At 41.3% G+C, this 18,672-nt stretch overlaps 1 long non-coding RNA gene across 1 annotated transcript in view; it reads right to left on the reverse strand.

The window, feature by feature from the left end:
* Positions 1 to 2,151: 2,151 nt before the first annotated feature.
* Positions 2,152 to 18,672, reverse strand: part of LOC109145307 — a 32,280-nt gene continuing 15,759 nt past the window's right edge. The window contains exon 2 of the long non-coding RNA XR_002046623.3: positions 2,152 to 2,983. This is a non-coding gene — a long non-coding RNA (uncharacterized LOC109145307). The remainder of the gene's footprint in view (positions 2,984 to 18,672) is intronic.

Raw genomic sequence — 18,672 nt, forward strand, 5'->3', positions numbered from 1 at the left:
TTAAACTCATTTCATCAGTTAGAGCTATGGTCAGTGCTGCACACCTGACTGCTATGGGCCTACATGTGGTGCTGGCAATGGTTGTGTGCACAAGATTTGTCCCAGCAATGTTACAGAAAGAGCAAAGGTGGCACAAATCATTTCAGAGAGTATAGTTTTCGTTATTTTTGAGGACGAGTCACATCTTACCAAGAAATGGGCAATAAAGTGTGTGCTTCAGTTACTGCCTTGAAGCTTGAAGCTGCCTTTATGCCTGCACATAAAATAGGCAAGTGCTGAATATGGGGGGAGGGTACTTGTTTGGTCAAGTAGCAAAAGAAAAATGTTCCCAGCTGAAAAAAAAAAGCAGAAAATAAAATAGCAGGCATCAGCTTCCAGGTTTTTCAAGCTGTCTGTTTCTGTTGTTGTATCAAGAAAGAGAAGGGGCCTTTTATTGTTTTGAAACTCATTCCTTGATCTTTCTGCTGTGTAACAGGAAAGGCAGGAGAGTAGCATGATTAGATAGACCAAGTCAGAAAAATGCATCAAACTAGAATACAAAAAGCCCTTGGCTAGCTAGAAATCTCAAAGGCTTTTATGGGTAGAAGAGCCACAGTTTTCATACAGCAAATTCCAAATGAAACTGTATCCTTGTCTGAGTGGGCGAAAAGCCCATCATGTATATGAGAACAGTATCTAATCATTCTATACTAAATCCATTGATAAAAATCATTAGTAGCTATTTCCAATTTAGATGGAAATTGCATGTTTGATGGGTTATCACTAGTTTAATTTGTGATGAATCCAGCAACTACTGGGCTGTAATGACCTGAACCTGGATAAACTCCTGAAGGATGCCATGGGATTATTAAAGACACTTTAAAACTCTTTTGTGACAGAGTTTCATGCTCCTTCTGAGTTTACCAACAAATACTGACAAAAACATCATTCTGTGACCTTATTAATATTTTTAGTTGTTGAAGTTCAGTGCCACTAGGATGGGATATTTATAGCAACATCAGAAATACTAAAGTTGTGCTTACAGTGAAACTAGAAATGCAAACTTTCCTATTCACAACACCTTTGCTCTTTACAACATAGTTAGTGTCATATCCCATTCAGAAATTTAAAATGTCTCCTGGTTTCATTCTTTTCTGTGTAAGAATTTATATCACCTTCCCTACCCCTCTGCTGACATTGTTTTATAACAGTTCATATTCCTTTACAACTCCTGTTGATCCATGAAGAAATACTGAACAAGACTTGGTTTAGGTTCAATAAATAATTCTCTTGTAATTTTTGCTACTTCTTATCATTTTATCATAAAACTCTTAATACCTGGTGTTTTACTTAAAACTAGACCTTCTGAAATCACATGATGATGTGAACACTTCTGCTTTAAAAAAAAAAGTGTCTCCCCAACAAATTTAAGTAAATAAAACAATGAAAAAAAATCATATGATGGACTTTGGAGCTTGGTTTACAATTGAAATTTTAAGAAGGGGATCCTTTCCCATGCTAGGTAAATAACCATTTGTATTAATAAAAATAAAACAAAAATCCTATTTTCCTTAGGGGCATTTGGAAAAGAAACTACTTTTGTTGTCTTTGTAAACCACAACAATTTTTGCTTTGACCTTAATTTTTGACTGCCCATCCTGTTCACAATAGCTCAACCCCTGCTAACACTCACCATAGGGAGGTCTGTAATAGAAACTTATTGGCATCCTCAAGGCTATTTTCAGCTCAAGTTGAAGTAGGATGTCTCAATATTCATTACAATAACACCCTGCTAGGTTTGAGTCTTAGTAGTTTATAAAACACTTATATCTTGAGGTGAAAGGTGATATACACTTCCTAAATATTATTATTGAGATGATCATCTTTTACGTCATCATTTCCTATTTTAGAAAGAAAAAGCATGAAAAGGCTGTTTAGTGAGCATGTTAAGCTCACACATGACAAATACTGGTTGATTCACTCCCCAAAGCATTTTGTGATAGCACCAGGTACACACCTTTCTGTAACAGCTACATTGAAATACTGACTGTCCACCTACTGGTCTGAAGAACCAGTTTATAAAATTAACTGTAGAGGCAAAGCAGTAAAAAAAATCAATAAAATTCCTCGATACTTCTCATATGAAATGATCAATGAATGAGCCAAAGGAAATCAGTCTTCCAAGAAAATATTTAATGGGGTCAAAATAAGACTGCAACTACAGCGGTAAGTAAAGTCTAAGTCAGTTTTGATTCATGTCCCTGTACCCTAAATACACTCAGGTTGTAAATAGAACAAGGGAGGGAAGAAAGGTCCAGGGTACTTTCTGTATCTCTGAACTCATGCCCATACCTTGGCACAAACAAAAGGTCACATTACCCAATCTCCTTACGTGTGCTACTGCTTGTGTCCTACAGCTGCTAAGAGCCTGAATGTGTGCTAATAATAACCACACAATCCAACCTCTCTCAGTGAGACATGGAGGAAAGGTGCTAAGTACCATACCACAAGGCCCAGCAAACTCAGAAGAAAAATGAGCTTAGCCAGTCAAACTCAGGCATGGTCACCCCATTTGGTATCAAGAGCAGTGGGCAGCATCAAATCAAAGAGCTTGTCTGCCGTAAACGGGTGAAATGCTGCCAATAGAGAGTTTTCAACTTCCTTTTTTCTGATGCCATGTTTTCCACTTGATTCCCTTTTGCATGGGCAGCCCACCCTCCTGGGATGTGATTGCAGTGGGAATTCCCAGGGTGAGAGGTCTCCTGGAATACTGAAGAAAATGGATCATTCCTGAGGTCTTCATGGTGGGGAAGCCATGCTGATATAGCAGTGTGCCCAGCTTTTGGCTGCTTCAGTCATGTAAGAGGAAAGGAAACTCAGTTTTCATTCTCACAACTCTTCTTGGAGAAAATTCCTTGTAGACCAGACTGGCACCCAGGCCAGAGAGACATGGTCACCCGGGAGGATCTGTTTAGGTTGGTCCCTCCAGCTCTGTAGGACAGATCTGTAACAGCATGAAGGTTATGAAAATTTGTCAGCATCAGCCTGAAGTCACACAAAAAATCTGACATTACTGCAGTACCTTTCCACAAGGGGACTAGAAGATCAGGGGTTGGACTAGACGAACTCCAGAGGTCCCTTCCAACCCTAACTATTCTGCGATTAACATAACCAGAACCTGGGTCTACCTTGTATTTACAGTTCCACATGATGCTCCAGCCAGTTCCTTTTATTATAAAATTTAAAACTAATTACTGTGGTTAAATCCACACTTCAATATGGGTAGAACCAGTGGTCAAATCAATCGTATTTATGTTTACAAGGTTTTATCACCTGAAGGCCCTTGGCTAAGGCAATTAGCCCATAGGAGCATGTGACAGCATTTGAGGTTCTCTGAACAACCAGTGAGCTGAATTGTCTGGCTAACAATTAATTAGTTGGGGATCCCTTTGGAGGTAATTACCTTCTACTGCCTATTAAGACAACACCTGACAAGATTATTTACCACCTCATTACACTGCTTTGTCTAATTCAGCTGCTCTGTTTTCCACATTAAGCACTATTAGAAAACATCTACTTTGTGTCATCAGCAGGCTAAACGATATCCAGGGGCTTCCAGCAACAGTGTGGAAGGATGATAAAATATTGAACAACTCCAAACCACACACCACTATCAGGGTACATAAGGCCACATTTTGGCCAAGCGCCACAGCCACTGCCGGGCATCTAAGGATATTAATAACAGATTTAACTGTCCCTAGAAGAGATTAGCCTGGAAGGGAAATGAACCCCCAAGCCATGCTTTCATGAACAACAAATATCTTATACAGTTGCCTTCTCATCTTAGGGATAAAAAAGTCATTTTTAGATGAAGACAATAATTCCAAATCTCGGAGGCTTGAAACTGCATGTCAAAAAAAAGTTTGATGACAGTGGAAAGTATTTTGATGTCATATTCTGTTTACCAAAAATATTAGCCTAAATAATTAAAAGCCATATTGAGCCATAAATAGCATAATTTTGGGTTAAAAATATCACTAGGTATTTTAAAATTGAAACACCTGACAAGGCCAATGTTCTTCAGGGAAGAACTTCAGTTTTTATGAGTATTAATTTTTTTAGCTGTTTATTTATTCAAATTCTAAATATATACATCTTCTGTAAATCAATAATGACCTTCACTAAAGAATTGCTCTTAGATTCTTCAGACATAGGAACAAAGCACCTACATAAGCTATCTGGGGAATGTTTCAGAACAAAATCTGTTTTACCCTATTTGCAATATGTGTTTGGAGATATTTAATGTGCACAGACATTTATCTTCATAATGTGGTTGTACATTTTGATCAATCACATTTTATTCAATGCTTATAAAAAGTGAAATATAGAGCATTCTTTAAAAGTCCCAGCAGCCAATATTTCTATTTCTATCCAGTTTACATTAACTTTATAAAGATTAATTAGTTTCCACTCAAGGATTAAGGGAAGTAAGCTCATTAGTTTGTAGGTGTATACACACCACATAGCAGCATGCTGATCCTCCATTTGGATCAGAAGCTTTGAGCAAGCCACTGCCTTAAAAAAAGGCCAATATGACAACTGATGTTTTTGTAGTCAGAAGGGCTAAGTTTCGTTGTGGCTCATGAGGCATTCAGAAAGCATACATATTTCTCTCCAGCTCTTCCTTGAGTTCCACATGCATTCTGGGACTGCAAGGCAAGTACACAATGCTGCCAATGTTATATTGTTATTTCATGGCTAGAACAGAGAAGTTGTTTGGCATCTTAAGATGCGTAACTGTACTGAGGCAGAGCTTCATTTGCATTTAAGCAACTTTTTTTTACATACTTTGGCTATTTATTGCAAATCTACAGTAGCTGAAATATGAACATTATTCTGTTTCCACTGAACTCCCTGCCAAATTCCTGCAGGCAGTGCTGGGAATGTAGTTCGGAGAGTTTGGTTCTGAGTGCCAGTTTTACATTTGATGCAGGAAAGTGCTTCTGATCAGAAGGTTTTGACAAAAACACCCAACCAAAAGCAAACCAACAAAATTTTTCACATGGCCAGCTAAATGGATGGATTCCACTTGTAAGTGAATAGTGGCCTCAGAGGTTAGCAAACAAAACTGGGGCTGTGTTTGGGCTCTGAAACTTGGGTGTGAGGTAAACTAGCACAGCTCAGTTTTTTCTTGTCTCAGAGACTGGCAAATCATCACTCACCTTCTCAGATGTGCTGTGAAGTTGAATTACTCAAGATAATTTTTCTAGTCCTAAGAAGCCCTAAGGTGGTGTTAATGATTATTCCCACAGTACTGCCAATCACCATAAACCTCTTCTGGGTCACAATCTAAGCAAGACCAAGACAGATATTTCTGAACTTAGAACTTATTAGAGTAACTTATCATACATCCTTCATCACATTAGTTAGATCCAGATTGCAGGAGATAGTTCACCTTGTCAGGATATAAATGACTAAAGTCAATGTTGAAAATGGGACTGTGAAGTTACTCATCGCAAGCCTGAATGAAGAGAAACCATCTCAGTTCTGTGCTTTGCCAAGCAGGACACCTGCAATCTATCCACTGGGAGGAAAAAAGAGCGAAAAAAAGAAAAAAGAAAAGAAATAATGCATCCAAAGAACTTTGCGAGTTTAAAGCAGATATAAAATGTATCATCTGTTAGGGTTAAATAGAAAAGGCATTTCTTTGGCTGAGGGCTACTGGAGACAATGTCTGAGAGAGAATTCAGGGCACAGACAGATATACAGAGAAAAGCACAGGGGTTTCTTTTCCTATTGGTGAATTTATGAAGGATACTTATTCTGCATCAGACAGGACAGTTATAGCAGCTGGAAACTTTCATAATGGCCCCGGGTCCACAAACTGTGGCTTTTGTCACCTTCAGGTGCCACATTTGAATGGTGACTGTGAATCTGCAACAGCCTGAGGAGCCTCAACCTCAAATGCAAAAGCATCAGTAGTTAGATCAGGACAGACTGAGATGGCATTCCCAAGTCACCCTCTACAAAATCAGTTTTACTTCTCTTTGAAAACTTCTACAGGACATGGTCATTGCCCAGTCAATACCCAAGTTACCCTGCTTAATAAAGAAAATAATGTTCTTTATTCCAAAATCAGAGACAACTTTTCATCTTCCTTGGATAAGGAAATTCCATATGTACTACAAAACTTATTCTGACTTCATTAAGGAGAAGATCATAAGGTGCTGTGTTTTCTTAGGGAAACGTTAGATTGTTTATTGAAGTAAGAGAATATTTTGTGTGTTAGAGCCTCTCTGACAGAGCTTGCACTGTGCATACCATAATTTATAGGCTTCTTGGAAAGGGATGGTAAGCATTATTCCAGAAATGTGAAATGAGACAAATCAATGGAAATGAGCAAACTAATAGCCCGCATAGGTGTGTCAGTAAATTGCTTGATTTCCTTGGCTTTTAATGAGATTATCTAATGAACAGCATTTCTCTTTAACTGCCTACTAAACAACCAATGATTATGAACTGATTTTTTTTACTTAACTGGTTATTTCAAATAAAATGATCCAGTTCCTTGCTTTAAAAACACAGTGCTGTTTTGCCCTGGTGTCTGCACATCAGTGATGGGACCAGCTTTGGGCCATGGTGGCTCACATTTACCAGCCAGCCCATTGTTTGAATGGGTCTCTTAAGAATATGAATTCAACAGCAGCAGTGATAAAACTTCAATGCAATTTCAAGGAAAATACTGCCCATTATTGCTCGCAGCATCTTTGCTGTCTGGTTTAACTCAGTTCAATTCACAAGTATAAATAATAATTTTGATCAGCCTCTTGCTGCCCTTTCAATCAGTTACACATCGGGGCCACACAGACATAGCTACATTATCTTACGTCCAACATAGCAAAGGCACAGCAGAGAGATCTTGTCCTGTACATGGGATGAATCTTTGCTGCACTGGTGCTGGGGAAGCCCATAAGCTCTGAGCACACTCAGATGTAAGGCACTGCTTATTCCCTGTGAGATGCAGCACAAGTCCTCAAGGTCCTTGAAGATCTCCCAGCTGGAAGTGGCCCAGCACAGAGCATGGCAAGGGAGAGACTGGATCGTGTTGCACTTGTGCAAACACTCCCTGCGAAGGCAGGCACCATTGTTTGGGTGGGGAGGGCTGGGGGGAGCTGGGACCAGCCCCACTGGCTCTGCAGAAACACAGTTCCTTCATCCCCTCCCAGTAATGGACGTGCCCTGGGGCAAGTCCTGCTGTTTTCTGGTTCTTTGCTCTGCGGCAAATTTTTAAAAAAAATCTCATTTGCAGCAAAACCTTTGGCCTTCTAAAGTGACTGCTGATGCTCCATGAAAGGCAGAGCTTGGTAGCTGAATCTGTCACCACTCCTAAGGGGAGCTTTTGGCCCCTTGAGAACTAATCTGATGACCTGAGATCTGTAATTGCTGCTCCCTTAAGCTCCAGCAGATAACCCTGTGCATAAATCACCACAGCAATCCAAACACCAGAAAAGCGCTGCTTGTTTTTTTTCCCGCCCTCTAACAGCTCTCCTCGCTTCTCAGCATGATATTCAGAGAGGAGGAACAGGAAGGTCAGGGCAGACTAGCAGAAATTGCCAAATTTTGCATTTTGGCAAAAAAGGTTCTCATTACTAAGCTATACAACAAAAAGACAGTTGCATTTGTATATTTAAAGTGTTAAATATAACATCTGGTGTCTCACCGAGAGCTGTAAGGACTGCTGTGGTTCCCCTACTATTGTTTGAAAGAATGCATTCCTTCACAAAAAGCCAGCAAGTTTATCTGACTGATGGAGAGAGTCCAGGCTGTCTCTCCTATAAGGCAGAGGCAGGAATCACTCCATTGCTGCAGTGGGGTTTGTGCCACAAGGGCAGCAGCTGCAAAGAAAGCAAAAACAGTGATAGTAGGTCTGGCTAATCACTGCACTGATTTACTTTTCTTATTAGGAAAATCCCTTCTCAGTCACACCAAAAAGCATCAGAAAGCCCTTTCCTCAGGCCCTTGTGGTGCTCACCTCCTGCTCCAGCCTCTGGGAAGCAAGGGCATTGGCGTCTGTTACCATCACACTCTCCTTTACTCAGTTTGATGCCTTAGGTTTTAACTTTTATATTTTTTAAATCCTGTACTGCCTAGTGTGTAACTCTGAAGTTTCTTGTAGCCTGTTAACTTCTGCTCTCTAATGCTAGGTAGACATAACAAAGCCTCTCCAGGCCTGCTCTCCAAGGACACTCAGACTGTCCTAGGCCCAAAATGTAAACCAAAGCCTCTGAAGGGGGGGCAGGCTTGGGGAAACTACATCATTGACTGAAGCCTTAATTGGAGAATTAACCCTGATATGCAAATGACCCGAACTTATAAAAGTGTGAAGAACTCGTGACATGTTGTCTATCTTGGGGTCCATTTTTGCAGTAGCCTCTGGCTCCCCAGGGTGTACATTTGAAGGCCCTTCAAATAAATACCTACCTTTATTCCCTTATTCTTGTCTAGTCTCTGTTTTAGGTGGCCTCTTCAGGCATCAAGTTCACTGAGTTCAAGGAATCCAAACACATATCAACTCACAGCTCCAAAATCCCTCCCAGGCACATAAGTGTCAAATGCTCTGAAGTTTCAATCTGCTGTGGATTGTATTTGACTCAAGCTGCCACTGGCTGATAAGGACCTCAACAGTTGAGTTACCGCAGAACATTCAATTCTGTTTTAAGAGATCTTTTCCAGAATAATTCTGTCATTTCTGAGTGGCCAATAACACTAGAAGATTCCAGTGTTTGAAAGCTTGTTTTAGACAGGTTGCCAGTTCCTGAAGTGTAAACCACCTGGATTAATTTTTAACCACTTTCATTCCAAGAATGTGGAGGTAAGTGGTTCCTAAATCACTAAATCAAGTTCAATTCATAAACAAGTGGTAACAAGTGTTCCTAGCTACTTTCATGAGGATGAAAGAGAGATTCAAAACTGCCTCTTTTTCTTTTTTTTTTTTTTTCCCCTAAGGGCTTGTGTGTTGCATGGGAAGCACATATTTACCCTATTTACAAAGACAGTTTGTTCACTGTCCCAGTCTTCATGTAGTCTCTCTTGTTAGCCTAAACAGACACATTCAATTTAATTCAATGCATGGAGAAAGCTCAGGGAATAGAATCAAAACAGTAACAGGAATACAAACAGCCTTTCCACATTAGGATAGCGCCTCTTGATCTGCAAGACAGTTTATGTAGCCAAGGCAAGTGCGAAGCAGATCTGTATTGACAAACCAGCTGGCCAGGACTGTCCTTGGAAAGCCACCCTGAGTGACCACCTGGAGGGCAAAGTTGGGGGTTTTCGGACATTTGAGTATGAGCAGCCATGAAATCACAAATGAAATACATGATCTAATTATAGATGAAGGTAGAGTCATGTCACCCATAAATTCCTTTCTAGTCAATGTGGGTGTCTATATTAGGGATCCTGTGTAGAAATTACTGTTTCTCTTGGTTGAATATAAGGGAAGCTAGCTCCTTCTCCCATGTCAGGGAATTCTGATGATTCATGATCAGTCAGATCCCGCTCAACACATCTGCAGGCACTCCTCAACTCTATTGGACACAAAATCTATAGTCTGTAACTTGCAATCTGATGCTGCAAGAAATCACCTCTTTTTCCACTTTTGTTACAGCTCATTAATTTGCTCTGCAGCTCCAGATACATGGCACCCTTGGCCTGGGCTATTTACATCTCCCTGTCTGGGTTAAAAAATAAAAGGTACAGTCAAGACACTATTTCTTCCAACCAAGTCAGGGAAACTTTCTCTCATGTGAGGCAGTGTTTGACAATGTGTGCACTAAAGTCTTCAGCTCTGTCCTGAATATTTTGATTTAATGCAATTCCCAGCTGTGCTCAGCGGGATTGCAATTCAGAAAACCAAAAGAGTAAAGCATAATTCTCTTCTTCCATCCCAGGCTGATAGCCCAGACTGCACCTTTGCTCCATGAGACTGTATTTATATGGTTTTTGTCTGCAAGAGAAATACAGGTCAGAAAACGCAGGGGCTGTTATGAATATGATGATGTTATTACTGGAATCTCTATGATAAAACAAAACAACAAGTGTGCTAGGTACCAGACAGATATGAAATGAAAAAATTAATCTGAACCCCAAGAACTTAGAGAGACTGTTGTCACATCCTGTAAAAAATCATGCTCCAATAATTACCTTTCACTGTACAGCACATGGAGCCTGGGTAAACCAAGTGGAATTTTGCCCTCTGCTAAGTTATATCAAGTTGTGCTAATTAGGAAGCTGCAGCTCTGTTTCTGATTCTTCTACTAAATCGCTCAGTCACCTGTGAGTTACCAAGCCATGCTTATCCACTGTGTGTAAGTACTCTGGAACTCACACTGAGTTTCTCCAGGCAGTTCTCAGATAAAGCTGGTTTTCTCCTAGCTGAAAGCCGTATCAGAAAGAACTTGGCCTAATGAGGATACTGCCAAAATAACAAGTAGGGGATTAATTTCAATGTTTAACAGCAGACAGGGTGACTGACTTAGTGACTGTAGGTCTGTGGAACAAGAGCAGGGAAAAGCAGATTCAGTCCAAGGAAGTGCTAGGGCAGCTTCCTCAGGTAAGTCAAAAAGCCCAAGTTTGCACAGAGAGGTTTAATGTATTTATGCATAGGAAAAGTTTTCTAGCTTTCAGAATAAGGAGCCTGGAAGCTTTTACAGAGGCAGAAGAACTTGAGTGGTTGTTTAGAAACAAGATTCCTGACATACTCTGCTCACAGCACTTTGGAAATTGCCAAGATGAGCATCCAGCATGGTATGGCTGCTCTGCTGCTCCTGTTCCTGGAAAAGTATGAAATCGAAAAAATCTTTCAGGAAAGAAGGGTAATCAAATTACTCTCAAAGTCATATGAAAGAGACCTCAAATCAGTGAATCACCATTCCTAACAAGTAGCTTTCAAGTAAGTCACTATTTGGCTGCTTTGGTTCCAGTGACTCAGCAGCTAACCTTTGGTACATAGCTGAGCTGCTGCCACCAGCACAAGGGAGGGGGTACACAAGGCACAAGGGATTTTGTGGGACAGAGGGTGCCCTTCTCCGAAAATGCCAGTCTGGATAGCAGTGATGACTTCACATTATCCCCCTTAAGGAAAACCTATACATGGTAAATACCACTCACGTCACAATTAGTACTAGGGTTTGAGCTCCTGAAAATACTGCACATCAAAGCTTGTGCTTCTGTGGCAGCTATAAAATGTACATAAATATAACACACATTTTCCTTTTCTCCTTCCTGCCTGAGTGTACTTTGGCCCAGTTATCTCTCTATGTCAGACAGCAATTTATCATCAGCAGAAAGTAGAAGAAAAAGGCACAAAGGAGAAGCACATGAGGTCAAGCACTCCTGGGTGCCCAGAAAGACATACCCAAAGCTTCCAGAGGGAGCTATAGGACTTGGCATCATTATATCATACAGACTTTGCTGTGTGGGGCTGTGTACCTTTGCCATATGCAGCTCTGTGTGCCAGTGCTTGCTGGTTTATTCTGCAATCTAAGCTGCACAGCTACACATGTCCCTGATTTTGTTTCCATGCCCTGCCTATAAACAGAGAAAATGGTCAGACACACTTGGCTCTCTATGAATGCAGAAAGAAGCCAAAATATGTTGGATATGAAGTTTTATAAGTTACTTGGCATCATTACCCTTCCTGTGCAGCAGGAGGAGATGAGGAAAAGCATCCTTGATCTGCAGAGCAGGATTATGACCCCAGCTGGGATGGATCTATAAGGTGTTCCTGCAGGGATGCTGCCCACACACCATACCCAGCCCAGGGTGAGGGAAGGACAGAGAACAACAGGGTGAAAGAGGCCCATGTTCTTGAGAGCCAGCTCCACACTGAGCAGTGGAGTCCAAGGCAAGCCATGCCCCAGTCTCCTCCTTCCCTGGCTCTGAGGTCCATGGGACACCTCTTGAGGCTCCCCCCAGAAGACTCAGGTAAGTTTATACTCACTACCTGTAGGTAGTATTCATGTCAGGTTTGAGTATCTCTTTCCAGATGTCACTACACCAGCTCCTCTGTGGTCAGCCCACTTGACTTGTAGCAGGACAGAAGATACTCCTGACTTCCTGCTGTGTAATGAACCCCATGAGCTCCTGAAGCCCTGGTGGAGGGGAGAACAAAACCTCAGCACTGCAGATGAGACTGAAAACTTCACAAAGAGGTAATTCTGCTCTGAGAAAGTAGCACTGGAAAAAGCTCTCTTTTCTCAAAATTCCTTCTGCATGTGAAATTTTCTAAATAGTATCTTGCAAATGTTGCATTTCAGCATCTCACCAACTCTTCAATTTTGATTTCTCTTTCTTTTTCTCTTCAACTTTTTCTAAAAAATATCTTTGCACGCTGAAGATTAATAAGCTGATTTGGGAACACTGCTGATACACGGCTATCTTGAGTCAGAGGAAAAACTCTTATGCTTGTAGTTCATGCCATTCTCTCACTGAATTTTCCTGGCCTTTCAGACAGGCATCAGATGAAAAGTTTTAAGTCACATAATTTGTGCAGTATAATAATAGGACTGGCTGAATATTCAAGTTAAAACAGAGCACTGATTTTGGCAGAAATAATACTATTTACTATAACAAAGACATGTCATGTATATTTATCATTATTCACAGCCTCTGCTGCCTTCACTCTGCTTACCATCCCTTCCACATCTGAGAAAAAGCAACCTAAATTTATATAGATTCTGATTAACTCAATAAAATGTTAATCTCTATGAAGTGTAGTTCAAATGCAGCTTGCATGTAAGTCTTCACTTGGCAGTTGCATGCCCTTATTTAGTAAAATCCCAGGAGCACAGAGCACTCAAAGTTGAGTTTTTTCCCATTGTAATTTCTGGTGCATGACAAAGGAGCCTGGGAATTTCACCTGGCCAATTTACAAACTCTTCCAGGTTTTTCTAAGGAATGCCTTTTTTTTTTTTTTTTTTTAAATACTAAAAGTTTTTCAGTAAAAATACAGTCAGATTTATTTAGGAAATATGGATGCCTTCAATGCAGACATTTACCTCTGTGTTAATCATTACCTCTTCATTTCAATCAGCACAGAGCTATAGAGTCTTTAAGGTTTTGGCCATCTCATCATAATGCAAATGCCTAAAATTAGTCTGATGAGCCCTTGAAGTCCCTGTTTCTCTCCAAAGCTTAGACAGAGTCTTCATCAAACATGTCTGCAGCCAAATGGGAGTAATCACAATATTTTTGCTCATATTCAGCAGCACATATCCATTTAAAATACATAGATATATGTATTTCTAATTCTAGTTAATGAGATTTAATGTTTTAATACAAAAATATTTTTATTAGCAGTCAGCAATAAAAAGATATTTCATTGTTTTACCAGTATAATCAGATACAATACAATGCATCTGAACCTAACCAATTGAAAATCTTTCCCTCTGCCTTACTGAGGGTTGAGATGGTCATTAATGGCTTTTCCTAGCCCCAAATATTTTACTCTTCAATGGGATTTCACAGCTATCTTTTTAAAGTATCCATCATTGATTCATTGCCATCCAAGCCAGACTGAGCTATGACAGGGGTTATGTTGATATCAGCAAGGAGGAAAAGGCTCCTGGTCCCACTTGCAATGTGTGTTCTGATGTCATACACATCCAGAAACACCAGCATATCCTTCAGTTTTCCAGTAACACACTGGAAAGTTAATTAATTTACCTGAGCTGAGTGGAAACTAACCTGACACTAAGCTCTGTTTTGCTAGACAATTAATTTGTTACAGAAGGAGAAGTTTGTTCCACTAACTTGCCTGACATCCCCTGTTTGCAGAAATGGGTTTTCTTAAACAGTCACACACAAAAAAAGCCATCTGTTCACCTCTGTGTAGAACAGAAGTATACTTGATAACTGCATCAGTCTAGGGGTCAGTCTACTCACCAAAGCCTTAACAAAATAAATGTAATTGGTATTTTTATGCTAACAGAGCACAGTCCTAGATTAAAATGGGATGGGGATTAAAGTGTTGAGATTATTTTAATATTTGCTCTTGCCCCTTTCTACAGATTTTCTAATCTTTTTTCTTTGAGGCTTTTAATGTTCTCTGTTGCCACCAGCACCCACCACTCATCAGTGGGGCTTCAGGTAGCTTAAACCTTCAGGCTTTGTCCTGAGGAAGAGGTCCAAAAACTCCAGCTACATCTGCTGCTAGGTGAGATCTGCAACCTCCATAAAGACATGGGAAGAAACACCCCTTTTTCCATAGCATGTAGTTGAGGTGCTCTTTACTAATCTAATGACATCCTAAAACGATACAGCTGGAGTTCCTGAAACTTCTCAGCAGTTATTTGCTTATCAACAGCTCAGCATTTTCTTCTGTCACTTATTCCACAAGTTTGTTTATAATCTCAATTAATCTGATCACATGGATGTTAAATTCTAGTCTGAGAGACCTACCTAAGCACCTTCTGCTAGCAGGTGGGCACTCCCAAAGGAAGCACTCATTACACTTTGAAGAGAGTAGCCAAAGAATGCAGTCAATATGTTCCTATCTCTTTCTCAAAGTTATACCATGGAAAACTAGTTTAGAGGAGATGGCTAACTCCTAAATAGCTGGAGATGGATGTACACTCCTACCTGCTAAGCCACATCCTGTAAGGATTTAAGAACAATTGAGCTTTCCTACTAACAGCATATGGTTGCCAAAGATCTTTCTGGGTTTCATAAGTAGGGTAGAGCTTAATACAGGGAGAGGAGCCTTGAGTGGAGGATCTGCCACCTGCTTTGTCCCAGCCTCCAATCTCACATATTTATGTTGTGAGCTCTCCATTGCATGGACCATCTCTTGCTACACATAGATGCACTCTACTTCAGGGAGATCCTCTTCCTAGAATAGACATATACTCAAAGCAGTACAGTGGTTCAAATTATTAATAACTGTGGTGACAATGATGACAATAGATAACAGTACACTGAGAAAGTTTTGAGAGAAGAGTCTTTGGCAGGCAGGCCACTTCTGGGACAAGGCTGTTCCATCCAGCTTTTGTCCTGAGTTCCTCCAGATGTTCTCTGTTGGGGTGGCTCAGCCTGCTCTCAGGCTGAAACCATCGAATGTCAGTCACCAGAAGAGATCACTGCGGTCTAGGTTACCTCCCGCTGGATGCCTCCCAATCCTAAATTACCTCCCCCTGTTCCAGAAAGTTCTCCCTTTTGTAGTTATTAATTGGTTCCCTGTTACGACTCCTGCCTCCCTGTTTTCCCCATTTGTTCTGAAAAATTGTATCCTCCCCTCTGCTTGTACCCCATTGGTTGTTTTCCCTTTCCCTGCCTTACTCCACCCCCCCATAAAGGGGGCTAGCCCGCGTCTCCTCGGCGCTTTTTGCTGGTTCCTGGTCCCTCCTGCAAATAAACCTGTTGGAACTCACAGCAGGAGCCCCTCCCGCCTTCTTTGCCTCCGGACTAACGCGAGCCTGATCATCGGCTGCCCGACAATGTGCTTCCTCTGAGGAGGAGCCAGCGCACGCACCCATCCCACGCCGATTCCACTGAGCCGTGCAGCGAGGACACTGTGGAGGCCAACGCTGTGTCCCCTCTGCCCGAGGGCACGCCGGGGCTTGTGCTGACAAGCCCCCGGTTGCGACCCAACATCCTTGGGTCAGATTTTGCCACCTAAATCAGACAAGGGAGCCTGGAACACCAACAATGCTTAGTGCCAACAAATCTGTAGTATAACACTCATCAGGATCTCAAAGCTGGACTGACCTGTGGGGAAGATGCTAGTACTGCTCACAGGGCAGGAACAAAGCACTGGATCTTGGATGGATAAAAAGGGATGCTTTTATTTTCCAACAGTGCTCTGGGAACAGAGAAGCTTTTATTCTGGAACCTTGTTATCTTAGAAAATATTACTGACCTGATTGCTGTGGATACTAAGGAGGTTCAGGCCAGCTATGGAGCAAGTTCATTTATATCATCTGATAAAGGGTTTTTATTTTTATATGGCTTTTGACCTCAGTTCTAAAGGAAATGTCAGTCCCCACTGTAATGCGAGGTCCAGGGAATGCAGACACGTTAGACGTTTCCATATCAGCTGCAAGACCTTTAGCAGTACACACAGATGAGCAGGGCTCTCTAGCACAGTGTTAAAGATAAGCAATGGACAGCTTGCTTGTCAGCAACAGTGGAGAGAAAATCTTACCAGCAACATTTTACTTTCATCTGCCATGGGGTGACAGATGAAGCATGAACAGACACCTGAAGGAGGGGGAACCTGGGGAAAGGCACAGACTGACATCCAAAGGTGGGATCTTTCAGCTTTGCTGTGTGAGAAACCAGTACCCTGTTTTGGTCCTCCCAGCTCTGTTTGAGTGTCCCTTCTGTTTAGATTACTCCCTCCTCCTGCAGGAAGCTTTTGGGGCAGTGACCTACAGCTTCTGCTTTCTGGAAATAGATTTGGAAAGGAAATTGTACTCTAACAAAGTAGAAGATGTCTTAGACCCAAATGCTTCTAAATTCCTGTAGCCTTCCCCTGGCACAGCAGGTGCTTCTGTGCCATGACCTGACCTTGCAGCACTCAGCTCCTCTTCAGAAGCAGACTCAAACCCCACATTGCTATGCAGCTGCAGAATAAGTAAAGCATTAAGAACCAGGCTGTGTCCTGTATAGAAAACAAGTTAGCTGGGTTTGTTTTTATTAGACAATATACTGAAGTCCCAGTTCCCTCTTGCTGCAGCATTGTCCTCTGATCTGCAAGCTGTTTGATCTGCTTGCTGCTCTCTGAAAATTAAGACATCACGTGTCTGGAGTCACAGCAGGCCTCACAGGGAGCTGGGTTACCAGTTTCAAGAGAGCCTTAGCAGGCAGCCTACCACCATCACACTAAAATCAGAGATTGCTTAAGAGGAGACAGTTTTCATCCCAGGTCTTCAATGCACTTGACAGTCAGTAACTTTATTATTTAACGAGGCAACAAAGCCCTGAACATTCACATTTCAGAGAGGCAAACCATCTCAGCCATCCTGAGTTCCTAAAATATCACCACAGCTCCTAAATGAGAGCAGGGCTCTAGCTTCAAATAACATGCTTGTTTTCCTGGCCAGCTTTATAGCTTGGGGAATTTAACAAGCAGGTAGCAATGTGTGGAAGGAAAGCATAGGCACTCCCCAGGGATCCTGCACAAGCTCCAGGCTCCTGTCAGGGGGATTCCCTCTCCAGTGGGGCTGCTGCAGATGGAAGGACCAGGCACAGCATGGGAAAGCTGGCCCCTGCACTTGACCTCTCTTTCATCCCAGCAGAGCCAAGAGCAAGAAAATGGCCTTGCAGAGGGGGAACTCTAGAAAAAAAATTAAAATGGGAGTCAGAAAAATACAAACTCTAAAACACACAAAAACTGCAATGGCAAAACACCTGCTGGGACTCATAGAATGGCAAATTAGTGCTGCTGAAAGGAAATGTAATCCTTGCTTGGGGTTTGTACTAGGATTTTTAAATCATGATAAAAATGAAGCTTCCTCCCAAATACCAGTTGCAGACACACCACAATTTGTTGTACATGGGGGGAAAGTTCACATCTCCTTCTCACCCATTCAGGTTCATGACTTACCTTTCCCACACCATGGGGCTTTGTGAAGTCTGACTGGCCCTGACTACACTACACAATTAAGTGACACTTTGAAATCTTTGCTGCAAGCTGAATCCCTTCTCAGCGTGATGGGAATATAGGCAGCTTTGGAGCTGGTTTAATTGGCAAACACCCCAAAGGATGGTTGCCTACATATTAACATCTGTTGCTATTTATGTGTGTGCATAGTGATGCACATGTAGACTTTTCCTCTATTTTTCAATATTCCTGCAACTCAAGCACTTGCCTTACATAAGATTTGCCTCATTGGCAGATGTCTGCTGAAATTTATTAGGAACAGCATGTTTTTTTAAAATTTAACTGAGATATTTGTAATTTTCAAATTTAATAGAAACCATCTGGAAAATTATTATCTAACCATTAAACTAAATTCTTTTTCTTGGACATTTAATGTATGGAGAAAAGCTACAATGGAAAAATCAGATTATGGATCCAGAGAAAAGGTAAGTCTCCTTCCTCATTTATAATAAGATTGTTCTGACCTCTAATTTTTCATCCCTTCCAATTCACTGAAGGGCTACACTTTGACTGCTTGATTCAAAAACTGACATGAATGAGGTCCCTAGTACAGAAAAAGAGCCTGATGAGGACGGGTTTAGAGTCTAGCTGATCATGGGAACTCAGTTCACTTCTGCAAAGTGCTGTTTTATGGCTTTTCCCTACTAGTGTGAAAAAAGAGATTTGCTTTGCAAAGTGACAGATAAAGCTGTTTCTGAACAGACTTTTCTCTCTTCTGAGAATCTGTAAAAACCATACATCTTGTACAAATGTAGATCAGGCTTTATGATCATTTAATTGTTCTCCCTTTCTCCCACTCAGCCTTCACACCTCTTTTCTTCTTTGCCTGCTTTGCCTTCCTTTTCTCCTTCTTCACCCAACTCCAGCTTCCTCCTTGTCACTCTTATGGCACAGGTTGTGCATACTGCTGCCAGGTCTGACCTCACAGCTACCCAGACTTCCTTTTTAAATCCTTGTTTCATGATTAACAAAGCAGAAAACCATTTGCCATTAAACTCTATCTGCTTTTCTTCCCTTTCTGCTCTTCCCCA

This window comes from Corvus cornix, chromosome 2 (genome assembly GCF_000738735.6).
Source record: "Corvus cornix cornix isolate S_Up_H32 chromosome 2, ASM73873v5, whole genome shotgun sequence".
Lineage (NCBI taxonomy): Eukaryota > Metazoa > Chordata > Aves > Passeriformes > Corvidae > Corvus > Corvus cornix.